Genomic DNA, 10253 nt, shown 5'->3' on the forward strand with positions numbered 1-10253 from the left:
TCAGACACTCCAGAAGAGGGTGCCAGATCTCGTTACGGATGGTTGTGAGCCACCATGTGGTTGCTGGGATTTGAACTCTGGACCTTCGGAAGAGCAGACGGGTGCTCTAACCCACTGAGCCATCTCACCAGCCCCTTTCACCATCTGGTAATCTCTGGTGTTAGTTGTTATAGTTGTCTCTGGCTGGAGCTTGTTCCTCTTTTGATTCTGTTAGCCTCTGTCAGCAGTCCTGGGAGTCTAGCTCCCTCCTGAGTCTCAGTGGTCAGAGTACTCTCTGCAGGCAAGGTGCATGGAGGTCTGGAGTTCAGACCTGCCTCCTGGCTGAAGATGAATCCCTGAAACAGGGCCTGTCCCAGAAGATGTTTTGCTTCTGCAGTCTGCACGCTCACCTGCACAGACTGGTCTATGAAGGACACAGAACACAAGACAGCTCCCTCACCTTCTCAGGCAATCAGAGCCCTCCCAGGAGGCCACCTCTCCTCTGGCTGGGAAGGTGCTAGGATGTATGGAGCCCAAAACGGGGCCTGACACAGAAGCTGTGTAGCTTCTGCCTGTCCCAGAAACTGTGTCACTTTTGCAATCTGCACTCTTACCTGTGCAGACTGGTCTCCGAGGTCAGTCTAGACTCATAAATATTTTATCCTGGAGCTAATGATTAAACAAATACTACTGTTATTCATTTTAGTTCTCAAATTTCTCCCACTGTGGTTATTGAAAGCTCTTTCAGGTCATTTCCTATGCTGTTTCCAGAAGTCCTACATTTAAAAAATAATTTGTATTTTATTGTGCCACATGATGTATAAACAGATCTGGTGTTATTGCCCTAGAATCTATAAATTTTTCAAAGATTTCTGGTCGGATTTAATTGGAAAATGATGTTTTGGAAACCAAGATCTAAATTTTAAGATTCATAACAACTTCTAGGTCCTCTTGGTGGGCTGAACAGGAAGTGTGTTTGTGTGTGTGTGTGTGTGTGTGTGTGTGTGTGTGTGTGTGTGTGTTTTGTTACTGTCACAAAATTCTTAAGAGAAAGAAACATTTATTTTTGACTAATAACTTAAGAGAGTAAAATCCAGAGTGACAGAAATCATTGTTGTGTGTATGGCTGTCAGAAATTTGACACTCATCTGAGATTTTACTGGTTTTGTTTGCTTGTTTGTTTTAATTCAGCCCAGGATCCCAACACATAGGTTGGTTCCATGATTCCTTCAGTGTGAACTTCCCTCCTCAGTTAAGCCTTTCTAGAAATGCCATTACAGATATCCTTAGTGTTTTTAGGTGATTCTCAATAGTCTCAAATTGATGATGAATATTAAATGTTACAGGACATATACACACATATATCTACTTCTCTACCATTCCTGAGTGCATTCACACACACACACACACACACACCATTCCAACAGTAGCCATGGAGGATTTGTTATCAGGGCGATCACAGATAGCAAAACTTGGTGATGATCACATGAATTTTATAAAATATCATATCACATGTATAGAAACTACATACATCTTCCCACATGCTTAAAATCATCTTTAGATGACATAAAACATAACGCAATACAAATGCTGTGTAGATAGTTATAATACCACATATTTTTCCAAATCTTTTCAATCTGCAATTGACTTAATCCATAAATGCAGAACTCATGGATCCAAAAACAATGGACCAATGATATTTAAAACTCATAAGCTCAAATTGATAGCTATGGATCTAATTCAGCACCTTGGAGTTCATTCTAGCTTCTTCACATTGCATATGTATTTTTCTTCAAAAATAAAACCTGCATTTCCTTATCTATGAAATATATATTACCTATTTAACCTTAAAATTCATATTAAATAGTTTCAATGTTGTTAACTCATTTCATGTGAAAACTAGATGTATTAACTAGAGTATAGTAGTGAGCTGCTTCTCTGTATCTTAGCTAATATCAGGTGTAGAAAACAGTATTGTGTAAAGTTCTTTGTGATTCTTGCATCACATCATATGGACAAAATGCCATTTTCCAAATTCCCTTTGGTTAATTCTCTACTTGCCTATGCTTTTTAGCATTATGCTATGCATTTTCATCCCAGCTATGTTCATCTGTTTTTATTTGTATTCTATTTCAGGTTCCCACTACACCCTTGTTGATTATATATATATATATATATATATATATATATATATATATGAGACAAAATTTACTATGATTATGATTCAGGTCTGTGGGTTTTGAAAAGTGTATTGAGTGATGTGACTCATCACACAGAATAATTTCACAACGAAAATTTCCTTTGTACCACTACTTTTTGCATATATAGCCCCCTATCAGCCAAACCCTGAAAACCACTATTTACTTTCCTTGACCAGATTGTCATGTAAATATAAGCGATGTAAATATACCTTTTTTCATTTAGCAAAGTACATTTAAGTTGCATCTGCACTAGTGTATGAAACAGTGATTTATTCTTTTTCATTAGTAAGGAGTATACTATATTAATGGTTTGTTGATCCATCTACCAAAGGAAGGACATTTAGGGGTTTTGCAGCTTGTAGAGATTAGGAATGTACCTGTTATTCATGCATAAATTTCAGTACCAAACATAACTTTTCAGTTCATAAAGACAAATAAACAAGTCTGAGATTGCTATATATCAACTGATTTTTCAATATGATGACAGACCAACTACCAAACTATTTTTAAAATAATAGCCCTAACTTCCATTCAATTGAATTTCAATTACTCTGAATGTTCACTATCTCTTGATATTGGTAATATTGGTGGGAGGGATAAATATAAGAGATATCTTACTATTGTCTGACTTTATATACAAAACATACAAGTCTCAATAAATGTAAAAAGATTTTCACATTATGCAAATTATGTTCTCTGACCACAACAGAGTGAAGTTAGAATTCAGTTGCAAAATGAAATTTGAAGAATTATTAAATATGTAAAAATTAAACACACTCCTAATTAACCAATAGAATACAAAATACATCACAAAGGAAAGGAAAAAGCTCTTTGATGTAAAGAGTTCATATGAATTCTTGATTAAAAAACATCTTTCTAGAGATAGAAGGGACACTTATCAACTCACTCCATTAAGCCAATGATATCCTGATAGTAAAACTAGATAAAGATACCTCAAGAAAAGCCCATATCAGTATTTGCTAGACATATACACACCAAATTTATTGTAAAATTTTAGTTGACTTAACACATGAAAATTAATTAACATAAAATAACACATCAACTGAGAAATAGGAAAGTTCTGCATAGCCATTTCTTTAGATGTAGAAAACACAGTTGAAAAAAATCCTTTTATCATCTTTGGTGATATAAGCAAACCAATTAAGACTAAAAGGAAAACATAAAAAGGGTGATAAAAGGAATCTAAGGTAAGAAAAAATACAGACTGGGGAGATCATTCAGTGGATAGAGTGCTTGTCATATAAGCATGAGGACTGAAGTTCAGATCCTGAGAATCCATGAAAATGCCTAATGGGTATGGCACTCTGATATAATGCCACCCTCGGAAGACAAAGACAAATCTCCAGAGCAAGTTTGATAACACTAGCCTCATTGGCAAGGCAAGCTCTGGGTTCAACTGCAAGACCCTGCTTCAAAAAATAACATTTAAAAAAAAGCATTACTCCTGACATCAACCTTTGAGTTTCACCAAATAAATGTGCACCCACACACATGTAAGCCATCCATACACAGGTGTACACATACATGAAAATGCAAAAAGAAAAAAGAAGTCAACATCATATGTACCAGTCAATGACTGAATGCTTTCTTGATAATATCAGGAGCAAGACAAAAATGTTCACTCTTACTGTTTTTTTGTCAGCGTTATAATGGGGGCACAAAAAGGAGTAAAGGGCATCTTGATAAGAAAGCTAGAAGTAAAACTATGTCATTTTTTAGATAACATGATCAAAATAATAGAAAACCCAAAGCAATCCACTGTGTGTATCTATATCTATATCTATATCATTTATGTATGTGTGTGTGTATCTGTATGAAAAGCCATAAAGATATCCACTATTTTGTATACCTACTAAAAGATCTTTGAAACACAGTGAAAACCTATAAGAAACTATAAGTTCAATAAATTTTCAAGATAAATCAATATATAAAAATCAATTTTATTTCTATATACTTCAGAAGAAATTTTCAAAACTGAAGCTAAGAGAGTTGCCAGCACCAGGAACACCAGTTCAGGGCCTCTACCCCAAGCCCTTACCCCCCTAAGACCCCTGAATGTATACTCAACATTAATAAACTTCACTGACCCATCCAGCAGGTCCAGTTATTTGAGGGTCTCAAGGGGACCTTCTCCTAAGAACCAAATGGGGGAATAGAGAGGAGAACCTTGTGCAAATAACGACACACGGAAGCAGTCTGAGTGGCATCAAGGTTCCACTGTATTAGCCAGGCCCAAGGTTTAAATGCACAAGCAAAAGGGGAAGTGCCTTTCAGCAGGAAGGATGGGGCAGTAGAATTGCACAAGCAAAAGGGGAAGTACAGGTACTTATCAGCGGGAGGGGTGGGGCAATAGAATTGCATATTCTTTAGGCAGTTACACGGGGAAGCAGGAACTTGGCAATATCAGGGTACATCTTGAGGTCAGGACATCCGGCACTGACTTAGGGCTGGAACAATCTGTGGTTGTTCTCAGAGCGATGCGTCGGTGGCCCGCTTTTGATCCCCTTTTCTTCTCGGGGGGAGAGGCCCAATTCAGAGATCAGGACAATAGCGTTGTCTTAATAGCTCCCAACACCTCACCCCATAGACTAAGCTTCATTTCCCATCCCACAACTCTGCCTGTATTCCTGGGGGCCTCCCAGCAGCAGAGACAACAGGTAAGACTCCACACCAAGCTCTCACTTGCCAGGCCCTCGCCTGTCAACTCTCCTGAAAACACACCCAACAGTGATAAACGTCACCCCATATTGTATGCTTCATTTCCTACCCTATAATACTGCCTGCTGAGACTAGAGCTCCCAGAAGGAACTTTAGCATACAAAATCACCCATTGAGAACACTACTGGACCTGAAGAATCACTGGTCACCAGAACCCCAAACCACTCAGGTCAGAAGAATGGAAAGAAACAGAAACCAAGGAGGGAAAAAATAATCCCCTCCCCCCCCCCAAAAAAAAACCCACCATTCAACAAATAAACTCGGAAATCAGCATTTGTCATAAAATCATATGACCAGAGGTCAGCAAAATAACACAAATAACAATAGCCAGGGCATTATGGCACCACCAAAGCCCAGCTATCCTGCTGCAGCAAGCACTGGACAATTAAACACAGCTGAAGCATAAGAAAATGACCTTAAATACAATCTTATGCACATGATAGGACCTTTAAAGATGAATGAGTAAATGAATAAAAATTATTCTAAATTTCTTAAAGAAATATAGGAAAATACAAGCAAACAAGTGAAGAAAATGAATGAAAAACTGAAACAATCTAGATGTCCTCCAAACAAAGAATAGATGAAGAAAATGGGGTATATTTACACAATGGAATACTACTCGGCTATTAAAGACGATGAGATAATAAAATTTGCAGGCAAATAGATGGAACTAGAAAAGATCCTGAGTGATATAACCTAGACCCAGAAATACAAACATAGTGTGTATGTAATTATAAGTGGATATCAGCCATAACGTACAAGAAACTTTCTACAATCCACAGACCCAAAGAAGCTAAATAAAACGGAGGGCCCAAGGGGGAATCTCATTGAGAAGTGGAAATATAATAAACATGGGTGGGGATGGAGGAAGCAAACAGGGTGGTAGAAGGGATGGGAAGAGGAACAGGAGTAATCAAGTCTGGGGTTGGTAGAAGGAGACAGTACTGGGAGAGACAACTAGAATTGTGGGGCATCTCTGGAAGAAGCTAGAAACCTAGGATAATGGAAACTCCCAGGAATCTATGAGAGTGACTCTAGCTGGTTAGGGTTAGGGTTAGGGTTAGGGTTAGGGTTAGCAATGGGAGGTATAGAGCCTGAACCAGCCATCTCCTGTACCCAGGCCAGACTTCCAATTGAGGGACAGGGACACCAGCCCAGCCACAAAACCTTAGACCCACAATTTTCCCTGGATACAACACATGCAGGGGTAAAAAATGGAACAGAAATTGAGGGTATGCCCAACCAATTACTGACCCAACTTGAGACCTATGCCATGAGAGAGACCACATTCCGATACTATTAATGATATTCTGTTACACTTGCAGACAGAAGTCTAGCATAACTCATCTGAGAGGCTTCACCCAGCAAATGATGGAAATAGCCAAATCTTAACAGAGATTGGGGAATCCTGCAGGAAAAAATGAGATGGATTGAAGGAGCCAGTAGGGGCAAGGATACCACAGGAAAACCTACAGCTTCGACTAACCTGGGCCCAGAGGATCTCATAGAGACTGAATAACTAATCAGAGAGCATGCATGGGACAGACCTAGGCCCCATGTCTTATAGCCAGGAAAAATTGTGGGTTTAAGGTTTTGTGGCTGGGCTGGTGTCCCCATACCTCCATTGGAAGTCTGGCCTGGGTACAGGAGACAGCTGGTGCAGGCTCCTTCTCTCACATTGCTAGAAGCTTAGCTAGGGTCACCCTCATAAATTCCTAGGAGTTTCCATTGTCCTCAGTTTCTAGCTTCTCTCAGAGATGCCCCACAAGATATGCAGCTTAGTCTTCATGTGAGACTTCTAACCAGCCGGATCGGGGTTGTCTCTGACTCTGTTGCCTGCCTTTGGATCCCTTTCCCCTAATTGGAATGCCTTGTTTAATCCTAATAGGAGAAGATGTGCTTAGTCCTACTGCAAGGGAGGCCTGCCCTTTTTTAGAGGAGAAAGTGATGGGGAGTAGAAAGAGGAGAGGAGAGGGAAATGGGTGGGACTGGGAGGAGAGGAAGGATGGGAAACTAAAGTCTGAGTGTAAAGTAAATAAATTAATTAATGTAAGCAAAAAAAAAAAAAGAGTTGAAAGTTCAAAGCTGGACTGGGTTACACAGTGAAACCTTGACTCCAATCATCATCATCACTACCACCACCACCACCATCATCATCAATGACAAAAATTATAGAAAAAAATACAATGATAAGAGTAATAAAAAATAAAGGAGGAAAAAAAGAAGGGAAATAAGTTATGCCACTATCTCATACTATATATTCAGTTCACCTAAAATGGATCAAAGATTTGAATGTGAAGCGAAAACTTACTGAACTTGGAGCTAGGCTGGTGACCGATAAGTCAAATTGATCCTGTTTCTGACACACCCAGCACTGAGTCAGAGGCAGACCCATAACCACCACCCCACTTTTTATGTGGGTTCTGGGGTAAGTTCTTTCTTTTTTATTAGATATTTTCTTTATTTACATTTCAAATGTTATCCCCTTTTCTGGTTTCCTCTCCAAAAATCCCCTATTCCCTCCCCCCACCCTACTACCCAACCCACCCACACTCTCTTCCTGGCCCTGGCATTCCCCTATACTGGGGCATAGAATCTTCCCAAGATCAAGGGTCTCTCCTCCCATTGATGACCAACTAGGCCATCCTCTGGTACATATGCAGCTAGAGCCGAGTCACTCTGTGTGTTTTCTTTGATTGGTGGTTTAGTCCCAAGGATCTCTGGGGTTACTAGTTAGTTCATATTGTTCCTCCTATGGGGCTGCAAATCCCTTCAGCTCCTTGGGTACTTTCTCTAGCTCCTTCATTGGGGACACTGTGCTCTGTCCAATGGATGACTGTGAGCATCCACTTCTGTATTTGTCAGGCACTGGCAGAGCTTCACAGGAGACAACTATATCAGGCTCCTGTCAGCAAGCTCTTGTTGGCATCTGCAATAGTGTCTGGGTTTGGTGGTTGTTTATGGGATGGATCCCCAGGTGGGGCAATCTCTGAATGGTCTTTCCTTCAGTCTCTGTTCCACACTTTCTCTCTGTAACTTCTTCCACGGGTATTTTGTTCCTCCTTCTAAGAAGGATCAGTTCTCAAACTTGTATAGCAAGTGATCTTATTTGCTGAGCTGTCTCCCCAACACTATTAAGACAAATTTGGAGAAATTGTGATAAAGAATATACATAGAAGTCTTATATTCACTAAAGAAAAAAAATGGTCTCAGTTCGGTTCATTTGAAGCGTTCTTGTCTTTGTGCCAATTCAAATGTTCTCCTTAATCTTATATGGCATTAGCTTCCTGCCTGAAGCAGCTCGTTTAACTTTTCTTACAGAGTAATTCTCAGGGGTGTTTTGGTTTGGTTTGGTTTGGTTTGGTTTGGTTTGGTTTGGTTTGGTTTGGTTTGGTTTGGTTTGGTTTGGTTTTTGTTTTTGTTTTTGTTTCCTGAGAAGGCAATTGATTCCCCTTCATTTTTGAAAGGAGTTATTTATAGCTTTAGGAATGCTGGGTTAAATGGTTTGTTTGCCTTGCAGCATTTTAAAAGTGTCACTCATTGTCTCATGGTTTGCAAGGCTTCTGACAAAAATTGTGCTGCAGTTCTTGCATCTTTTGTTTGTTTGTAGTGTGTCTTTTTAACTTTGAACACTGCAGGATTTTCTCTTTGTATTTTGTTTACAGCATGTTCAACATACTTTCCATCCAAACTCCTGCTGGCTTCTTTATATACACTAGCAAGTTGAACCAAAATCCATATAAGAACTCAAGAAAACCAGTATAGCTGAAACTAACTCTCAGAAGCCAAAAGTCACCATTTCTTTACATATTTTTCCCACTCTATTTTCTATATTCCCTCTGCTATTCCAGTTGTGTGCTTGGTAATGGCTCTTTTTAAAATTAGCACCTGTTAGTTCTACAGAGTAATGGGGTTTGTTGTAACAATCTGATACACAAATATTCCACGTTTTGATAATGTCCACCACCACTCTATTGTTGTCAGTTGTCTCCCCTGCCTCCATCCCTTTACACTTCTCTAAGAGTCCTTCTTCTGCTTTCCAGTAATAACTTTCAGGTTTCATAAATAAGAGAAAAATGTAATAGCACGCCTGTTTCTCAGCCTGACATATTGTGTTTAAGATGATACTTGCTACTCCTGACCATTCTCCTATTTGTTCTTTGTGGCTGAATAATACTCCATCTTATATATATGCCACAGTTTCTTTATCTATTTCTATACTGATGTCCATCTAGGGTGATTCTGTATCTTGGCTATTATGACTAGTGCTGAGATAGATTTCACAGGGCTCTCTATAGTAAAATAACCTTGATTACTTTGAGTATATATCCCTGGGGAGATAACCAGAAGTGGTATGACTAGATTTATATGATAGTCCTACTTTTAGTATTTTAAAGAAACATGGTAGTAGCTACACTAATTTTCATACCCACTGAAAGTATAAGAATTCCATTGAAAATGACATTCTAAAATCTTCCTACATTCCTATACTGAAGTCACAAGTTCCTCAAGAAGATGGTCAAAATCAATTCTTAACAATCTTCATAGCAGAGGATGTATTTTAGCAATAGTTGCTGCTCTGTGCAAATGATATACAAACAGTTGTTTAAATTAGCCTGCTATAAAAACAATAGAAAACAACAAAATGGTCTTGAAAACTAAAATCCAATAAAAGCTTTGTAGCATTTCCCATCTACTTTCTTTTTTAAATTTTTTTATTTTATTTTAATTAGGTATTTTGTTCATTTATATTTCTAATGCTTTCCCAAAAGTCCCCCATACCCGCCCGCCCCCCGACTCCCCTACCCACCAACTACCACTTCTTGGCCCTGCATTATCCTGTACTGAGGCATATAAAGATTGCAAGACCAATGGGCCTCTCTTTCCACTGATGGCTGACTAGGCCATCTTCTGATACATATGCAGCTAGAAACACGAGCTCTGGAGGGGGAGGGGTACTGGTTAGTATATATTGTTGTTCCACCTATAGGGTTGCAGCTCCTTTAGCTCCTTGGGTACTTTCTCTAGCTACTCCATTGGGGGCCCTGTGATCCATCCAATAGCTGACTGTGAGCATCCACTTATGTGTTTGCTAGGCCCTGGCATAGTCTCACAAGAGACAGCTATATCTGGGTCCTTTCAGCAAAATCTTGCTAGTGTATGCAATGGTATCAGCATGTGGAGGCTGATTATGGGATGGATCCCCGGGTATGCGGGTACGGCAGTCTCTAGATGGTGCAGCCTTTCGTCTCAGCTCCAAACTTTGTCTCTGTAGCTCCTTACATGGGTGTTTTGTTCCCAATTCTAAGAAGGGGCAAAGTGTCCACACTTTGG

Source organism: Mus caroli, chromosome X (assembly GCF_900094665.2).
Source record: "Mus caroli chromosome X, CAROLI_EIJ_v1.1, whole genome shotgun sequence".
Lineage (NCBI taxonomy): Eukaryota > Metazoa > Chordata > Mammalia > Rodentia > Muridae > Mus > Mus caroli.